The sequence below is a fragment of the Camellia sinensis genome, chromosome 13 (genome assembly GCF_055761805.1).
Source record: "Camellia sinensis isolate YWXY chromosome 13, ASM5576180v1, whole genome shotgun sequence".
NCBI classification, from domain to species: Eukaryota; Viridiplantae; Streptophyta; class Magnoliopsida; order Ericales; family Theaceae; genus Camellia; species Camellia sinensis.
In genome coordinates, this window is record NC_138973.1 from 50,952,277 (window position 1) to 50,973,699 (window position 21,423).

Genomic DNA, 21,423 nt, shown 5'->3' on the forward strand with positions numbered 1-21,423 from the left:
TACTCAATAAGACACTACTTAATTGAATTTGACTTACTACTTAATTAAATTTCACTTACTATTCAATTAGATTCTACTTACTATTTCATCAGATTTATTATTGTCCTTAAAAAAGTTGAAAAATGCTCATTGAGCTTCCATTTAGTACTTAATGAGCTTCCATTTGCTACTTCACTAGAGTCCTCACTACTCAATTTTAATTTCACTTTTTTTTTTATTAGCAAAAGAAAAGCCTTTATTGATCAAAAAGCATACACATATGATTAATACATCAATAAAGCGAGGGAGTGCTAAAGCACATCATAATAGAACCTCCTAATCGCAACTAGGTTGGCACTAAGGGGCCTACATGATCTAGAGCAAGCACTTCCCTCCAGTTGGTCAGAGGCCAACAAAGGGAAAAGAAACCCCATGAACACCCTCCACCCCTACAAACCAATCCACCACCTGGCATTTCGGCCCAAACTCTTGTGTAGTATCTTTCTAACAAGATGCAAATTAGCCACCAACTCATGCACTGAGTAGAAACAATCTCTCGAATCAGCTTTAAACCATAATGCAACTCTTGTCTTTATCAATTCACTTAACTCCACCATCATAGGTTGTTTCCAATTAAACACACAATCATTCTTCATCCTCCATATAGACCAGAAAGTAGCCAATGGGATTGCCTTCTAGATTTTGTCTTTAACCTTCCTTCATTTGAACCCTCTCCACCAATCCAGCAGACCTTCAACATTATGAGGTGATACCCATTTCTACTTAATGAACTTCCGCTACTTCACTACACTCCACTTACTACTCAATGAGCTTCCACTTACTACTTCAATAGACTCCACTATCTATTCAATTTTAATTTCACTTACTACTCAATGACTTTCCACTTATTAGACTCTACTTACTACTGAATTTTGGTTTCACTTATTTCTTAATGAGCTTCCTTTTGTTATTTCACTATACTCCACTTATTACTCAATGAGCTTCCACTAACTATTTCACTAGACTTCACTTACTACTTAATGAGTTTCCACTTACTATTTCATTATACTTAACTTACTACTCAATTTCGGTTTCACTTACTACGTAATGAGCTTCAACTTATTATTTTACTAGACTTTACTTACTACTCAATGAGTTTCCACTTACTATTTCATTATACTTAACTTACTACTCAATTTCGGTTTCACTTACTACTGAATGAGCTTCCAGTTACTACTTCACTAGACTCCACTATCTACTAAATTTTGATTTTGCTTATTACTCAATGAGTTTCCACTTACTATTTTATTACACTTCACTTACTACTTAATTTTGGTTTCATTTACTACTCAATAAACTTCTACTAGCTATTTCACTATACTACTACTGAATGAGTTTCCACTTACTATTTCATTATACTTCATTTATTACTAAATTTTAGTTTCACTTACTACTCAATGAATTTCCATTTACTACTCAATTTTGGTTTCACTTATTACTTCATTACATTAAACTTACTACTCAATTTTGGTCATGACAATGCCATCATAACAATTATAAAAGATCCACTCTTGGTTTCTGATCCAAAAATTTCAAGCTTCTCTAATGATGGTGATGATGATTTTGTAAACTATTTGTCAAATAGTTTATGTGTTCATGAAAAACCATTATATATGTTGTTATGAATATCGTGAGTAAAGTCATAATGAAACGTATTGTGTTAGTAAAATCAAATTGTATAAATTTTCTCCATTTTCTACCAAATCAAATGTCATTTCAAATACATCTTTTTCAATTAGTTGATTCATACACTTAACATCTCGTTTAGTTAGGAGATCATCAGAATTAAGGATATTCTCTTTATTGTCAATGTTGTACTCACCAGTGTTAAAATCATCATCATCATCATCATCATCATCATCATTATGTAATTCATATACAGTGTTGTTATGCCCAATGTTGCCTTCTATCTGTGGTAAGTATAATAAAATTAATTAGATCAAACCAAATGGTAAGTGATATTATAATTAGTTAATGAGATTTCAGTTATTATTTTATTAGATTTCACTTACTACTCAATTAAATTGTACTTACTATTTAATGAGTTTCCACTTACTAATTCATTAAACTTTACTTACTACTCAATTAAATTTCACTTATCACTTGAAATCTCTACTTACTACTTCATTGCACTTCACTTAGTACTTCATGAGCTTCTAGGTACTACTTCATTAGACTTTACCTGCTACTCAATCAAACCCAACTTATTACTCAATGATACTTGACTTTCTACTTCATCAGATTTGACTTACAATTAAATAAAACCCCATTTAAAAGAGTGTCACACTAATTGATAAGTCGTTTCAAAACAAATGATAAGATAATTCATAACGAGTGATAAACAAATTTAAAAATCTAACCAACTTTAGAGAGTGTCATAGTATGATCTCATTTATTACTAAATGAGATTCCACTTACTATTTAATTAAATTTGACTAACTACTTTGTTAAATCGCATTTACTACTTAAGGAGATTTCACTTACGACTTCATTAGACTTAACATATTACAATTAAATTCCACTTATTATTCAATGAGACTTCACCTACAAGTCTATTAGCCTTGACTTATTACTTAATCAAACATTTGACTACTGACAATTATTGAGTGGTACGTAGAATTAGAACGAATAATATGACTTGACTTAACAACCATTGATTGATAATTAGAATTCGAACAAATAATAAGTATTATATTTAAGAGTGATAAGCACTATCACAATTGATTGTAAGTAAATTAAAATGTTTACTTATTATTCGATTTGACTTGACTTACTATTCAATCAAATATGACTTAATAATCAATGAAATTTCACTAACTACTTAGTACTACTCTACTTACTATTCAATTTGACTCAACTTATTATTATATCAAACTTAATTTACTACTCAATAAAACCCCACTTACTATTATTAAACCTTACTGTCATAACCCAAACCTGCCTCTATAGGTTTAACGACGTAACTGGCCAGTAATCCTGGGATTACCGAAGGCCTCTTAACAGAATAACAAAATACAAGGGGCTGCAAAAGCAATTATACAAAATATACGTAGTCTATTAAGCTGTGCTGACATACATGGGACAAAAATTTAAAACTTTATATAAACATAGACATGTATGACGTCACAGTACATAAGGCTTATGGCAACGTGTAGATACAACCAAACAGGTACTTAACCCAATACATAGATAGACAAAACATCAATACATAGATAGACAAAACATTTAACATCTTCTTAAGATTCACAAATTGCCTTAACAAAAGGGAACCTCCCCAGGAGGCATAGTAGCTGGCTGACTAAAAACCCTCCAGGCAGTAGCTTCAGCCTAGTCACGCGCCTGCTCACCTACATACATAATATAAATAGTGAGGGGAAGCCCAGTGAATAATAACAGAGTAAAAGGGTTAAATGAACGATGTCTTACAACTAATTTGGTAAACAACAACAAATTCATAGTCATGACAGAAATCAAAATTCATACTTAATCTTACGTCTGTTAGTGTTAACAAATCACATACAGAGTATCAAAGATCATACTTGTCAGTTCCATAGAGGAACATCTGGCCGGGTGCTGATAACTTGTTAGTTCCATAAAGGAACCTCCGGACTAGGAACAGATAACTTGTCAGTTCCATAAAGAAACCTCCGGTCTGGGAACAGATAACTTGTCAGTTCCATAAAGGAACCTCTGGTTTGGGTACATATAGCATACTTGAACCACAAAATTAATGTCACAAATATTTTCAGGATTAGACAATCATTCATTATACAGAACATACCATTACATAAAACAAGTCTTATTCCATATACAGAAAATACATAAAATTGAACATAGCTTTACTACGTTATTACTCACAGTTGGCTCCAAAGCAAACAAACGAAGTAAGCAAATCAGATATCATGGGGTGCGTGACCTACATAGATACAGAACGAATACGTATTGAATTACATACCCGGATTGGGCTTCTTAGGATTATGGTGGAAGGTGGTTGCTAATGGTTGCTCTCTACAATAGTTGCAATCTTGGTTTTTGCTTTATTGGATGGATGTTTACTAGATTGGGCTTCAGAGGTGTTGCTACATTATCTTGGTTATTTTTGTTGTTCTGTTATCTGTCTTTCTTTAGTCTTTCTTGCATTGGTTCCTCACCAACTAGGAGGTTGGAGCTTTATCTAGCTCCAAGCTTCTCTTTATTGATGTAATTTATTGTACATTGTATGTGTTTCATCAATAAAGTTTTCTTTGCCGATCAATCCAAAAAAAAAAAAACTTAATCCTTTCTTATCTTGGTGTGTTTCTACTTCTTATCCTCATTATTATGTCTTAATCTTGGCCTAGGAATGCCTAGGATGCAATGACGATGCTAAAATGCAGTTAGAAATACTTAGCAAAACTTGCTAAAAACAAGGGTCTCGCTCAAGTACAACTTCCTTCACTCGAGCTGACAGGCAAAAATGTGAGGGGCCGCTCGAGCAGTCTTTAAACTTTGAAAAAGTACTGGTCATGTGATTTCTCCGATCGATGACTGCTCGAGCGTAAGACTAAAGTCCTCGCTTGAGCACAACTCCTGTCGCTTGAGCGGTCTGCAAAATGTGTAAACTTCTGAGAGCTTGCATTTCACCCTTGAGCCAACTTTTGGTCGCTTGAGTGGAAGTGCAAGATCACAGAGTGGTTGCTTGAGCGCAACTTTTGTCGCTCGAGCGGAAAAGCAAAATCTGGAATTTTCAAATTGCGCTCCCAACACTACTACAAAAATAGTTAAAGATCACACTTTGACAAAAAAAAATATCTCACTTTTATTGAAAGTGTGATAAAAAAAATTAGATTGATATTTTAATCACACTTAATTTGATTGAGTGTGATAATATTTATATTTTATGTCACTTTGCAATTAAATGTGATTATATATACATTTTTTTAATCACACCTTCTCATTAAAGTGTGATTACATATACACTATTACTTTTTAATCATACTTTTTAAATAAGTGTGATTATATATATATATATTTTAATCACACATTCTAATTAAAGTGTGATTATTTATATATTTTTTAATCACACCTTCTAATTAAAGTGTGATTATATATACACTACTACTTTTTAATCACACTTTTTAAATGAGTGTGATTATATATATATATATATATATATTTTAATCACACATTCTAATTAAAGTGTGATTATTTATATATATTTTTAATCACACATTCTAATTAAAGTGTGATTATATATACAATATTACTTTTTAATCACACTTTTTAAATAAGTGTGATTATTTATATATATTTTTTAATCACACATTCTAATTAAAGTGTGATTATTTATATATTTTTTAATCACACCTTCTAATTGAAGTGTGATTATATATACACTACTACTTTTTAATCACACTTTTTAAATGAGTGTGATTATATATATATATTTTTAATCACACATTCTAATTAAAGTGTGATTATTTATATATATATTTTTAATCACACATTCTAATTAAAGTGTGATTATATATACACTATTACTTTTTAATCACACTTTTTAAATAAGTGTGATTATTTATATATTTTTTAATCACACATTCTAATTAAAGTGTGATTATTTATATATTTTTTAATCACACAATGTAATTAAAATGTGATTATATGTACATTACTACTTTTTAATCACACTTCCTAAATACGTATGATTGTATAAAATATTTGAAATTGATTTTTATATAAAATATACAATTCCCAAATTTTTAATCGCCCTTAATCTGATTGAGTGTCATAATATTTATTTTTTATGTCAATTTCTAATTAAGTGTGATTATATATATAGGGTAAATTACACTGACACCCCCTGAGGTTTATATTTATTACAGTTCTCCCCTCACGTTTTGGAAATTACATCTCCCTCACTGAGGTTTAAAGTTTCATTACAGATTTTCCCCTCAACAATTTAATTTTTTTAAAATACTAATTTTGCCCTCACTAGGTAAATTACATTGACACCCCGTGCATTTTAGAAATTACAATCCCCTCCCTAAGGTTTAAAGTAGCATTACCAATTGCCCCCTCGGTTAGTATTAGTTGGAAAAAAAAATTCATTAAAAAAAAAATAATTGGAAAAAAAATTATTTGAAAAAAAATAAATTGAAAAAAAAAATAAATTGAAAAAGCAATTGTTAGTAAAATTTGTAAATTTCTATTTAAAAACCAACATAAACTTATTTTTTGAATTTACGTTTTTTTCCTTAAATTTACAAATTGAGACAACAATTTATTAATAAAAAAAATTATCAAATAAGTTTTTATAACAGTTTTTTAAATTTTTGCAAATATAAATTGAAAACTGAAAACGAAATAGTTACCAGACAGGCATCAGATGGTAAAAATGTCGTAAAATTAACAAATAATTAAATAAGTTACAAACATAAGAAATGACTTATCAAAAGATTCTTAGGCTATGTATGGTTTGATTTTTAGAAAAAAAAATTTAAAATTTAAAAATTAATTTGGTTAAGAGATAAAAAATAAAAAATAATTATCATTTTTATATAATTTTTATCTTTCTAGTGGTTAGAAATAATTTTTTATAAATTAAATTGAAACAGCCATACACATGTATATAACTTGCCCAAAAGTTAAAATGATCATTATTTTTTACCCTTAAATGATAATTATTATTATTTTTTTCTTAACCAAATTAATTTTTAATTTTTTAAAAAAAATTTCTAAAAATCAAACCATATATGGTCTAAGAATCTTTTGATAAGTCATTTCTTACGTTGATAACTTATTTAATTATTTGTTAATTTTGTAATATTTTTACCATCTAAAGCCTGTTTGCCGTTTAATAACACTTACGTTTTCAGTTTTCTGTTTACATTTACAAAAATTTAAAAAACTCAAATAAAAACTTGTTTGATAAATTTTTGATTTATAAATCAGTGGCCTTAGTTTATAAATTTGGCTAAAAAAATGTAAACTCAAAAAATGTGTTTCCGTTTTGAGTTTTGAGTTTTGAGTTTTTTTTTTTTTTTTTTACCACCCAAAACTAACCACCACCCGCCACCATTTTCCATCACCGTCTTCCGCCACTACCACCCACCGCCTACCACCACCTGCCACCACCACTCACCACCCACCTGCCACCATCACCCGCCACCACCACCCACCTGCCACCCACCAGCCACAACCACCCACCACCCACCTGTCACCCACTCGCCGCCACCACCCACCCATCGCCGCCGCCGCCGCCGCCGCCACCACCACCCATTTGCCACCCACCCGCCATCCGCCACTGCCATCCACCGCCCGCCACCTACCTGCCACCACCACTCACCAGCCACCCACCACCACCAGCCACCTGCCACCCACCCACCACCACCCACCCACCCACCACCACCACCCACTCGCTACCACCCACCACCGTCACCCACTGACCCACCACCTACCCGCCACCACCCACCACCACCCGTCATCCGCCACCCGCCTACCATCGCCACCTACCACTCGCTACCACCACCACCACCATTACCATTTACTCGTTACCACCCACCACCCACCACCATCCCCCACCCACCCACCATCACCAGCCGCCATCGTCACCCACCTATCCACCATAACCACTAGCCACCACCCGTCACCACCGTCACCACCACGCACTCGCTACCACCCGTCACCGTCACCTACCCACCCACCCACCACCACCACCACCACCCGCCATCCGCCACCCACCTACCACCACCACCCACCACCCGCTGCCGCCACCACCCACTCGCTACCACCCACCACCAACCATCGTTACCCAACCGCCCACCACCACCACCCACCCGCCACCACCAACTACCACCCGCTACCTACCATCCACCGTCACCACTTTCCCCCACCGTCTTCCGCCGCCACTTGCTGCCACTTGCCACCACTTGTCATTTCTCACTCTTTTTTTTATATTTTATATTTTTTTTAAACATTTTGTCAATTATCAAACGCGTTTGTAGTTTATGTTTTTCTAAAAATAAACAAAAAATAAACAAAAACCAGTTTATAAAATTTTTGTAAATATAAACTAAAAACGTAAACATTACCAAACAGACTTAATTTTTTTTTCAATTAATTTTTTTTCCAATTAATTTTTTTAGGTAAATTACACTAACACCCCCTGAGGTTTATGTTTATTACAGCTCCTCCTTCACCTTTTGGAAATTACATCTCCCCCCTGAGATTTAAAGTTTCATTAGAGATTTCCCCTTTTAGCAATTTAATTTTTTTAAATACTAATTTTTCCCTCGCTGGGTAGATTGCATTGACACCCCTCACATTCTAGAAATTACAATCCCCTCCCCAAGGTTTAAAGTAGCATTACCAATTGCCCCCTTGGTTAGTATTAGTTGGAAAAAAGATTCATTGAAAAAAAATTAATTGAAAAAAAATTTGTTAGTAAAATTTTTAAATTCCTGTTTAAAAACCAACGTAAGCTCGTTTTTTGAATTTACATTTTTTCCTCAAATTTATAAACTGAGACAACCATTTATAAATTAAAAAAATTATCAAACAAGTTTTTATTACAGTTTTTAAAATTTTTGTAAATATAAATTGAAAACTGAAAACGAAATGGTTACCAAACAGGCTTGATGGTAAAAATGTCGTAAAATTAACAAATAATTAAATAAGTTATCAACGTAAGAAATGACTTATCAAAATATTCTTAGGCTATGTATAGTTTGATTTTTAGAATTTTTTTAAAAAATTAAAAATTAATTTGGAAAAAAAATAAAAAATAAAAAATAATTATCATTTTAATATAATTTTTATCTTTCAAGTAGTTAGAAATAATTTTTTACAAATTTAATTGAAACAGCCATACATATATATAACCTACCCAAAAGTTAAAATGATAATTATTTTTTACTCTTAAATGATAATTATTTTTTATTTTTTATTTCTTATTCACACTTTTCACGCTTTAGTTCTAAATATGAATATATATATATATATATATATTTAATCACACTCCTAAATAGTATGAATGTATAAAACATTTCAATTTGATTTTTATATAAAATATACTATACAATTCGCGCCTTTATTCTACCCATACCCATGAATGAGAGAGACGACTCTTCCATTCCCCATTGAATTTCACAAACACGCAGGTCCCTTCTCCTTCTCCTTCTTCTTGCCTTCTGTTTCTGAAACGAAGCCCTGCTTCATCAGCTCCGAACCACCATTGAAGTTACTCAAATTTGTCTTTTAAAATCAAAAACCTCTTGAAATTTCTGGTGAGTTCTCTATTTTTATGTCCCTTCTGTGTGTATATATTTATGATTATGGTTATTATTAGTGGAATTTTATAGATATAGGTTTTTATGCCCCTTCTGTGTGATATAGGTTATTATTAGTGGAATCTGTAGGTAAGTTTTCAATACCCCCCTTTCCACGTTCAAGCTGAGTTCCTATGCCTTCATGAGACTCAAAGAACTGATGCTTTGTATAAGCTAAATAGATGCAAGGAGGAAATATTTTCTTACCCCTCTTAGTTATGTATGCTTTATTTCTTTAAAACTCTTCGAGGAGTCCTACAACATGATTTGGAATTCTTTGATAATTTTTCATGTGTTTGCTGACTGTTATGTTGTTAGTTTTTAAATATTTTTAATAATAAAATTATATTCATTCTTAAAAAAATAGTTGCATGTATTATTACAAAGTAGGAAACATGCATTTATTTTACTCAATAAGAACCTTCATCGATCTTGTACTTTTTATGCAATAGCGATATGCCAATTATGGTGCATTTTATTTTTTTTCCAAACCATCACCTTATTACATTATGTTGGGGGTGCTGCTGGATCTGATAATTTGGCTAGTAGTCCTGCTTTAGAATTCTTAAAATTACAGTACTTTAACTTTCATGTTTCTAGTGTTACATGTATGAATGGTCCATGATTAAAACTTTCAACTCCATATATAAATGGCAATTATTAGCACTGGTCTCTTATAGACACCTAACGTTTCCCTTTCATTTGCTTGAAGTCCTCTCAAAACAGAACTGCATTGTGACACTTTCTAACTCTCTCTGTCTGTGGTGTATTGGTTAACTCAGTTTGAAATTTTAGATGTTTTGGTGCTTACTGGAAACATGAATTTTTGGGCATATTTTTCATTCAGTTCACTATGTATATCAAGCGGAAAGTGGTGTTGTCAATGTCACTTGGGGAAATTGTATGATTTTGATACAATTTTTATACCCAATGATACCAAAATCTCACAAGTGAACCGATGAGCCAACCTCTCTACAATGTAAACAATCAAGGATAACACCCATTTTCAAACCATAGTTACCTATCAGGCCAATGAAGGGCCATTGCTTGCTCTGAATGGTGAAAGTTTAGGTTGTCAAGTGTGAGGACATGGGTTGAATATGAGTTTGGTTGCTTTGTATCTCAATAATTAACCACTATTTCTGGTCAGGCTTGTGCTCAGTCCTTGGCACCTACTATTTCTTTAATTTAACCAACAGTGGGCGATAGGACTTATTGATTGAAAGGTAAATTGTCTACCATCAAGAAACCATTTAACTATTTCTTTAATTTAACCAACAGTGGGCGATAGGACTCCTCGAAGAGTTTCAAAGAACTGGATACACAGCAAATAAGGAACATGCCATGAAGGAGGAAATATTTTCCAGATTTCTTCAATTGTTCTTAACCGACGCTTAATCCAACCATATCTCCTTTCAGTTTTATCCAACTTTGCTAGTTCTAATGAAATAGTTAACATAAAAACTTTCAAGATGATGGTCATCAAAAGAAATATATATATATATATATATATATATGCGAGTGGTAAATGAACTAAATGAAAACAAAGTATAGAATTGGACAAACCAGCTCCTTCAAAGATCTGTTGATATGAAGTAAGCTCCCTGTTGCAAAAATTTTGAACCAACTCTTCCCTTACAGATGGCTCCATGGCATCAACAACTAAGCAAGCATCTGCTAACTGCTGCAGTAGATTACTTTCTTCAAAATCTGAATCCTAAAATCCTAAAATCAGAAGCACACACAAAAGAAGCCAATCAATGTTATGTTTTTCCATAGTAGAGTGGCTGCCTCCATAACCAAGATCTTGTGCACTCAACCCTCATTTGGTTTCTCCCCAACACTTAACCCTCAAGAAATTACTCTCCACTCAAATTTATAATGGTAGCTGGAAGACCAATAAGCACTTAGTTGTTACTACTGCTGCAGAGTTGCTCTGCTGCTGCTGCTCTGCTGATGCAAGTTGTTGCTGCTGCTGCAAGTTGTTGCTGCTGCCAGTTGCTGCATCTTTTGGGAGGCAAACCACCTAAGTGAGTTAGGCAGCTCACTAGTCTAACCAGTTGCCACTGCTGCCAGTTTTTGCTGCTGCTGCCAGTTCCAGATTAGCTGGTTAGACTAGTGAACCAGAAATTCCCATTCAAATTGGATGTGTTTTACATGGCTAGAAAGGGTAGACAGAGTCATGTTTTTCTTTCTCTATTTTTTTTTATGGTTTGGAAGGTAATAAGTTATGAACATTAATTTTTGCAAACACGACCAAAATCACTACTTCTAGTACTAGCAGGACAGGGCTTAGCATCATACACAGGATTGCCCTTCTCAATGAATGGCATTATCTTTAATTTATATCAGGTCAGATTCTGTTCCCGGTGACTCTCAATTTTGGTTTGGTCGTAATGCAAGGGTTCTTTTTCTTTCTCTTTTCCTTTTTTTGATCTGTGTTGGAGTTTAAGTTGTTAGAGCTGGTAGTTTGATTGAGGTAGTTGAGCTATCAATTTTGGTTACTGGTTTGGTTCTGTGGCTGCTGCTGCTATCTGTCAATTTGATTTTGTGGCCGCTGTTGCTACTATTTTGGGGGGTTTTAGTTTGCTTTCTTGTTTCTTTGGGTTATCAATTAAGAACAAAAACCAATCACATATCTTATAACTAACAAAACCAAAATTGCTATATGTACAACAACCTAGCCAAAACTATAAAATACCGTAACTACATAGCAAAAAACATTCAGCAAGTAGCAAAGAAAGCAACATGAGCAAGACATCAAATGAATATACATATATATATATATATATATTTACACCTTCAAATCATTGATCCCCTCTCTCATGAATTGGTAAGTAGCTCAGACATTTTGTGTGGCTTTCTGTGACTTCTTTGGAACTATTGCATTCACATTCAAAGCGTTATTGTGCATCTCATGCAATTCTTCTAGGTTTTCTTACAAAAGTACATGATTGGGTAAAGATTTTGTTGATGGTTGGTGGGCTTAACAGAGGGTGGAGAGGTCTACATGATTGGGTTATTCTTACTGATTTTTTCTTTTTCTTTTTATTTTTGGTAACTGATAAGTTTCTCTGTCTCTTTGCTCTCTTATTTACTCTCCAGATTTGTTTCTCTTTGCTCTTTTATTTACTAATATATATATATGCATTTTATTTTGGTTGACATGGATATGGATTTGGATTTATAGATGTGTCTTGAATTTTGGATTTGCTGTCAAGGTGTTGCTTATTTGGTAGGTTATGCCTTATTTTGAAAGTTCTTGGGAATTAGTTGTTTAAAGTCTCCCTCTAGTAACGTGCTATAATTATTTAGTTTTAAAAGCCCTCTCTCATGTCACTTACACTTAGATGTACACTTAAAACAACAAAATAAGAGAAAGGTGTGTAGTTTTTATCTATTGATGTTATAATTTCTAATATCGTTAGTGATATTATTAGAAGTTACATTTTTAACTTTGTGTTATAGGGCAAACCATGTAAACTCGCGATAGGTTCCATTGAAAATATTGTTGCTCATGGTACGGTGTATGAGAGAATTGAACACAATGAAGCCATTCATATGGTGCCATTAGGAGAATCCAATGTATGTGTGTCTTTTGAAGTTGTTATTCAAAAAGATGCCCCTCTTCCTATACCTATCCCAGATGAGATGCTTATTGTTGGAGAAGCAGTGGGATTTTTTGTTGCTTAGCTCAAAAATCTTGTATTGGTCGGTGATGAGGTAAAATATTCAAACTTAGAAACTTGATTACAATTTCTTAAAGTTAAAGTTGACTTATATTTGTTTATTTTGAAAATTTTAAACTTAGGGAGCTTCAATTAATGTTGAATGTGGAAAATATCAAGAGTCCATTCAATCTTTTGTTTCATTAGTTGAGCATATCAAGTATGATGAAGCCATAGACATTCCACTAGAGAAAGACATATTTGGGGAGGAGATCAATATCCAACTTCAAAGAGTAGACATGGAGTACATATGTCATGTAAAAGAATTATTTGTTACATGTATCATGTTGTACATAAGGTAAGGAAAATTTGCTACATCAATAGTTATTTCTGCATATTTTATGAATTACGAATTTAATTAAAATTTGTTTATTTTATTAGTCATCTCCATCAAGTGTTGAAGGCTTCCAATTGGAGGAAACAATTTGTATTTGTTAACCCTTGTGTCGTTAGTGGAAAAACTATGGCTGGGGAGAAATCAAAATCAGTGTTGCTTGCAAGAAGATTAGAGGAGGCTATGCTAGAACAATTGGTTTTAATTCCTCATAATATTGGGTAATTATCTAAAACTATTTTATTCATGTGTTCAAATGATAATAAACTTATTAAGTTTATACTTGTGACTTGTTCAATTGTAGGTACCATTGGATATTGTTAGTCATTGATCTAACATTGATGATTTGGTACTTACTTGATCCGATTAATTCTAAAATAAACACAAGCTTTGAAATTGTAATAAACACGTAAGTTTGGCTAGTTCATACATTTTTAAGCAATTTGAGTTACTCTACAAATATTTTGACATTTGGAATTTCTTTTGTAAAGTGCTTTGAAAATTTATGAAACTACCCAAAGGAGGAGGAGGACCAATCCAGTTTGGAAAGTAGTTCAGGTAATCAATATCATTTTCTCTAATTTTATCATACTTATATTATGCTAATGATTGTTCAGCTTGATCATAACACTTTATATATAGTTTCTAATAATAATGAAAATGCTTTTATGTAGTCCCCGCAACAACCTACAAACGTGGAATGTGGGTTTTATGTAATGCGGTATATGAAAGACCTCATTAGAGATCAAAGCATCCTAAGAAAACAAAATGTGAGATAAATTCTAAACTTTTATTACTATTATATTCATGATACTTGTACATCTTCTTCATTATCTAATTGTTTGTAAATAACCTCTTGTAGTTCAATGGAAAAAAGACTTACACGAAAACTGAACTTGATGAAGTGCGAGTTGAATGGATTAATTTCGTACTAAAGAATATGAGTTGAAATTGAATGTAAGTATGATATAACTTCCGTTCTTTAAATTACTAATCAACAATTTCTTTAGTTGGTAAAGAATATATAATCACTTCAAGATTTCATTTTAGATTTGTTGATTCTATGTATATTTGGTTTTATGACTTTAAAATATCTGCTCATACATTGAAGACTTTCATTTTGGATTTATTGATTCTATGTATATGTCATATTTATATATGGTAATCCAAACATTTTATATTAGTAACAATCAAAGTTGTTATTCCTTTTCTATTGATGCAGGAGATGAAGAGTTAGTGTGATGAGAAAATGTTCGATTTTGTCTTTTGTAAGTCTCTACAAAAATATTAAGTTTATTCATATGCTTCTATCGGTTTCTGAATTAATTTGTGTTTTTATTTTTCAGGTCAGAAATTTCTTGGAAAAATGCAAAATATGGTCAAAGAATTCAACAACTTAGTTTTTTCAAGTTTTATTTTTTATTTTTTAATACATGTAAGCATAGTTAAAAACTTTTTACTAATTCCTTTGTATATACTTTTTGAATATTTAACTTTCATTTATGAAATATATAACGTTATTCCATTCAATATATGGTTGTGATTCAAAATATAGTATATAGTGTGTATTACATTCTTCAAATGCATATAACATGTGACCTTATCTGAATATTAATCACGTGTTTTATTATATATTAATCACACTTAAAATCTGTGATCTAAATGTTTATTATCACAGGTTTTATTAGTTATTAATCACACTTAAAAGATGTGATCTAAATGTTATTAATCACACTTAAAAGATGTGACCTAAATATTTTAAATCACACTTAAAAGGTGTGATATAAATGTTATTAATCACACTTAAAATGTGTAATCTAAATATTTTTAATCACACTTAAAAGGTGTGATCTAAATGTTATCAATCACACTTAAAAGGTGTGATCTAAATATTTTTAATCACACTTAAAACGTGTGATCTAAATATTATCAATCACACTTAAAAGGTGCGATCTAAATATTTTTAATCACATTTAAAAGGTGTGATCTAAATCTTATCAATCACACTTAAAAGGTGTGATCTAAATGTTTTTAATCACACTTAAAAGGTGTGATCTAAATGTTATTAATCACACTTAAAAAGTGTGATTAAAAATGACCCCTTTTAATCACACACCCAAAGATCACACTTTAATAAAACTAAAAATGTGTGATTAAATAACAAACATCACACAAAAAAAGTGTGATCTTTATCTGTTTTTGTAGTAGTGCAATCTCCAAACTCGAATCATACACTTTAAAACTCATTGTTTTGGGCCTAAACTCCAGAAAGCATTTAGAAACTTGTAAAATACTATGAAATGGAGATCATTTTGCCAATCAAGGCCGAAAAACATGCCAATTGTTGAAAACTTCAACTTGAAATTGGGAAACATACCATTACATATCATGCATGCAATTCTTGGCTACAAAGCTTTCAAAACATGATCAAATAAGATAAAATGGTATGAAACTTAAAGAATTTCCAAACCCAAGCTATGATCAATGCATGCATGTGAGAATTCTTTCACAAACAACATCAAAACCCCAAGAAATGCCCTTGCATGCAAGGTATGACTTATTCCCCTTAAATCTTGCTCAATTCTCTTACTTAGTGACCAAAACTTCTTGAATTCTCTTCATTAACAATTTAAATACAAGAATAGGAATCAAATACTCACTTAAGACCCTCAATTGAGCTCTAGGTTATTATATCTTTGAGCCTTCAAGTGAATTTCCTCTAGATGGCTAGCAATTCCCTTGTTTGATTTCAATCCTCTTGGTCTCTCTCTCTCTCTCTCTCTCTCTCTCTCTCTCCCTCTTCACACGTTGGAACCAAAAGATAAGGAATGATAGTGTGTAAAAGGTTCTAAGGTTTACATTAGCCTTATATAGGCTTCACTAGTGGGCTTAACTAACCTTAATTAACTTAGGCTAGGCAAGGGTATTAATTAATCTAAATTGATTTGTTCCGAATCAAATTTCAATTGAACCTACTATAATGTTCTAAAAATTCCAAATAACACATAACCAAAGTCAATTTTGTGATCGAATGCTGACAAGGCCTTCAATTCGCAGAATAGAACAAAATCAGAGATAGATATTCCTACACATAACAGATAGAAACTCATATAACACATAACACATGTAATGAATGCAAAATTCCACCTTAATTAACTTATTAAGCATTATTAATCATGGATTATACGTTAATTATGGGTTGGGATTGTTACACTTGCTATCAATGAAAGCCCACTTACTATTGAGTCGTAAGTAGTCCAATAACTAGTAAATATTGTGTTTATGAATGGTGAGTATTATCTTAATGAGTCATAAGTATGGTCATAATAATTGGTAATTATTGTCACAATTTATATATTATAAGTAAATTAAAGGGTAAATTATACAAATAGTCTCTGTAGTTTACACGATGTGTCAATTTGGTCCATGTTGTTTCAATTTGCTCGATTTTGCGCCTTAATTTAACGAATTGTGTCATTTTAGTCCAATAAATAACGATTGTTAAGTTTGGTGCCTATAAGTCCAGAGGCAGTGATACCATTAGTGTATCCATCAGTGACTTTGTCAATAACCACATGAAGAAAGGAAAAAAGAAAGGGAAAAAAAAAGAGGGAGCTAGAAATCCCATGTTAATAGGTAGATTTTTTGGGTTTGCTAGAAGATTAGGGCAAGTTGGAGCTGAATATGTAAAGTAACCACAAAGGGGTAGTGAACAAATCTGCAGTTGTTGCTCTATCAAGGTCATCTACAAGAAAATCACATCCTAATGGTGTCAATCAAAAACTTCATGAGGAACAGTGAACACTTTATTTGGGAAAGAGTTTGGAGCTTAATTGCAAATGTGACGGCCGGGTCTCTCTCTCTTTTTTTTTCCTTCTCTTCGGATTCGTTCTCTTTTGTTCTCGTTGGAATTGAAACATTCGAAAATAATTCTAAAAATAATAGTCCTTAATCCAACTGTGTTCGTTGTTGACTATCACTCGTTTCAGGAGGTGGGGGGTCTGGTCTGGAGTGCCCAGGAGAGGAACAGGGTTTTTTCTCGGCTGTTGGGCCAGGGACGCACGTGCGGGGCCCAGGGCCGTAAGTGTGGGATTGAGCTACACGTGCGGGAGGCCAAGCCACATGTGCAGGAAGAGGGGAGCTTGGGTTGGTTGCACACTGCTTAAATTGCAGGTGTGGGCTGAGGTGCGGGAGGAACGCCACATGTGCGGGGGTAAGGACCGCACGTGCGGGAAGGGGCGCTCCGCACGTGCGGGGTTGTAGCCAAACCTCTATTTTTTTTATGTTTTTGGTTCGAATATATCACTCATTTTACACATCTCTCTCTCACTCTAAACCCTATTTTTTCTCATCTTTCTCTCTAGAAAACTTCCTCACACACTAAAACTCCTAGATTTTGCAAATTTTTGGGTCAAGATCATCATCTTCTTCCTCTAATCTTGAAGATCTAAAGTTAGGGCTTCATTTGGTGTGGTGGAAATCCAAGACCCTCTTCTCCTTGATACTAGGGTTTCATCTTCTCTTCATCATCAACACTTTGAGGTAGGGAATTCTTGAGTTATATATACAAGTTTTGCTTCATAAATGTGGTTTTAAAGCTTTCATAATGTTGTTGTGTGATTTCAATCTTGCACTAAATGAAGAGAGAGAAAAAGGGGCTTTTGAAAGAGGGGCTTAAATCCCAACTTTCTTCTTATCCATGAGAATGTCCTTTTGCAAAACTTAAGAAAAATATATGTTTTGATTGGATTTCACTATGAAATGGGAGGATGTTGAATTTTAATGAAAAACCCTAGAAATTTCGGAATTTTCGGAAAACATGGAATTGTCCATGGAAACTTCTTATTTTCTTTCATAAAAAGATGAATGTATAGTGATTTCATAATGTGGTTTTCAAAAGTGGGGAAATTGTATTAAGCACTATTGATGAATGAATGATGATATGTATAATTGTGAAATGAAAGATTTTAGCTATGAATTAAATACACTATGGTTACTTTGTGAAAGAATAATGACGACTGGAAGTGGGATTTATGATTGTGGATAATTGTTGTAGAGTGGTTTGAAATGGAGAAATGTTATGAGATTTTACATATATTGCATCATGATCTCAATTGATTCATTATCATATTTGCATATCTTGAAATGAGTTGGAAAATGTTTATTTTGAGAAAGACTTATGTTGGAATGAGAACTATGAGTTGTGTTATGGGGTAAAACGTTGGTAAGTCCAGTTAGGGGGTGTAGATGAATTTGATAAGTTGGCCTGAGTGTCCATGGTGAAAGACCAGAAAACCGTGCGGATAAGTGTCGAGCCTTCCGGTTAATACCGGTAAAAATGACAGTTTGGTGGTACTCGTAGAGTCTACTCGCAGACACCAACTTGGGATTACCAGTGTCGTATTTACCGCCCCTATTTATTGAAATTGGACGGTTGAATTGTGTTTAGATGGCAAACTTATTGGTAGAAAAAAATGAGATCTTCAAGAAGAGCATGAAATGAAATTTCTTTCAAGAACATGGCATGGCATTGACATTTGCATTTTTGTTGAGAATTGCATAACTGTATATACTTTGTTAGAATTCTCTACTGGGCTTTATGATCACCCCTATGGGATTTGGTGCAGGTAAAGACGTGGTGATCCCCCCAAGTTGAGGGAACGGATATTTGTGAAGAGTACATAGCTCTTATTTTTGTTGTGATATTTTTGTAAAGCTTGGGGCTAACGTGTATTGGGTCCGACAGACCACTTTTGTGTAACCGGGCTATTGCCTTGGAAGATGTAAGCCCTTAAGGGCATTTTATTGTTTTGTGATTAGATGCTTCACATGCTATAGATTCATGTATTCTTTGTGCTGTGAATGTATACCGCATGTGGAACTTTGTATTAAACCCATTTATTTATATATATGAAGTTGGAAGACTTATTGTCATTGTATAGTGAATGTTTGTTAATTTGGGGAGTTCATGTTGAATAAATTTCGGGACGTTGCAATTTGGTATCAGAGCTACCGGGTTTGAATACTTGGGGCTCGCGGGAAGTGGTTGTTATACCACCATGGGTTCATTTTGCATGATTAGGAAATGTTTTGTTTAATTGTGATTATGTGATAGCATGCTTACGTGACTATATGCGTATGGGATTAGACTTTTGGGATGTTATTTGCGCCTATTAGACTCCTTGAGGTCTTATTAGAAGAGTACTTGATCAATACTCCTTCTACTAAGAATTCTTGGCCTCTCATGGAACAAATCTCATCTCTAAAGGATAATTTGTATGTGTTTATGTGACTACGTGCTTATGTGGAGTGAATTGAATTGTTTGTGTGTAGAATGTATATAGTTTACAGTTTCACGCACGAGGCAAGTTACGAGCACATTTGGAATGATGTGCTAAATTGTTTACTTTTATTCTCAATTAGGATGTCAGGAAGGATTCGAACACGAGGTGGTAGGGGTGGTAGGCGAGGTCGAGGTCATCGGGGTGTACATGAGATACCGGTCCATGAGGTTTCGGTACAAGAAGAGGGTTTAGGCCAAGCTAACGTGGCCGAACAAGTGGGGCAAGTGGAGGTGCCAGGGCAAGCCGATCAAGCCGCAATGGGGGCCCTAGCCCGAGAAATGGCGAGGGCATTGAGGGAGTCCATGAATATACTTAGGGTGGAGACCCAAGCAAGGGAAAATGTTGCGGAAACAAGGGTGAACTTCCTCACGAGGGAGTTTTTGCGGGCCAAACCAGATGAGTTTCATGGTGGCCCCGATCCGCAGAAGGCAAACGAATGGCCAGAACAAATGGTAAAGACTTTTGAGATGCTCCATATAGGAGATAGTGAGTTGAGGGTGACTCTTGCGAGTTACTACCTCAGAGGGGATGTAGGGCAATGGTGGAAGTACGCCAAGGGTCGAATAGCACCAACATGGGAGGCATTTGTAGTAGCCTTCCAAGACAAGTGCCTACCCCTGACTGCTAGGGAGAGGTTGAGGTAGGAATTCAAGGACCTCAAGCAACTAAATATGTCTGTGGCCAAATTTGAAGTGGCTTTCTCTAGCTTGTCTCAGTTTGCACCGGAGTTAGTAGCAACGAAAGAGCGCCGTTGCATTAAGTTTGAGCAGAGGTTGAGAATGAAGATTTTGTTCAAGGTTGTCGGGAACATGATCTGAGATTATGATTGTCACGCCCCAAACCCGCCCCTAAAAGTTCGGGCATGACCCATACAGAAACGGACACTTAACCTGATATACATATCATATGGGGCCTGAACGGAAGCATTTAATATAATAAAATAACATAGAAAAGCATCCATTGAGCTAAATCTAGCGTGCCAGGATCACATTCGTGACAGTCATTTATTTTTAGACATACCCATACACATACATGACCGCATAAACAAACATTGGTATAGAAAGGGGTCATATACATACATTTTAACCTCAGGTAAATAATTAAAGTGTAAGCCAAAATCATAACAAAACTTGACATAAATGCATAGACTTGGTCTGGGAGCCAGGGCATACTGAGGTTGACAACTGAAAGGTGAGCTTCAAGGGTTAAGACGGACTCCCAAAGTGATTACCTACAGAACGGACATAATATAAAGTGAGCGAAGCTCAGTGAATAATAGCACATAAACGATTCAATTCTCAACTTGAATTATAATACATATCAATGCATACATAAATAATGAGGCATAAGGTTAATTGATTCTGTATTAATTCTTGAACGGCCTATGGCCCAGTCTTGAAACATATTGACTTGAAACATAATATCTTGGAATATAATGGCTTTAAGCCCTTAAACAAAGTGGCGATAGCCCTTGAACATATTAGCATTAAAATTTTAAACATGTTGGCATATAGCCCTTGTACATATGGCATGAAGCCCTTGAACTTATGGCATGAAGCCCTTGATCATATGGCATAAAGCCCTTGAACATATGTGTATGAATTCAAGAGGTGTCTCACACGGACTCTAGAGGTGACTCACATCGTAGCACTTAGTTCCGTGTAGCACTTTGT

The 21,423-nt window shown here is 33.9% G+C and overlaps 1 long non-coding RNA gene across 1 annotated transcript; it reads left to right on the plus strand.

Annotated features, from left to right (window-relative positions):
* Nucleotides 1–9,089: 9,089 nt before the first annotated feature.
* Nucleotides 9,090–14,921, plus strand: LOC114269344 (uncharacterized). The gene is made up of 9 exons (XR_014347964.1): nt 9,090–9,302; nt 12,813–13,067; nt 13,156–13,370; nt 13,454–13,815; nt 13,898–13,964; nt 14,081–14,176; nt 14,269–14,363; nt 14,629–14,674; nt 14,753–14,921. It is a non-coding gene; the product is annotated as an uncharacterized LOC114269344 (long non-coding RNA).
* The last annotated feature ends 6,502 nt before the right edge of the window (nt 14,922–21,423 follow it).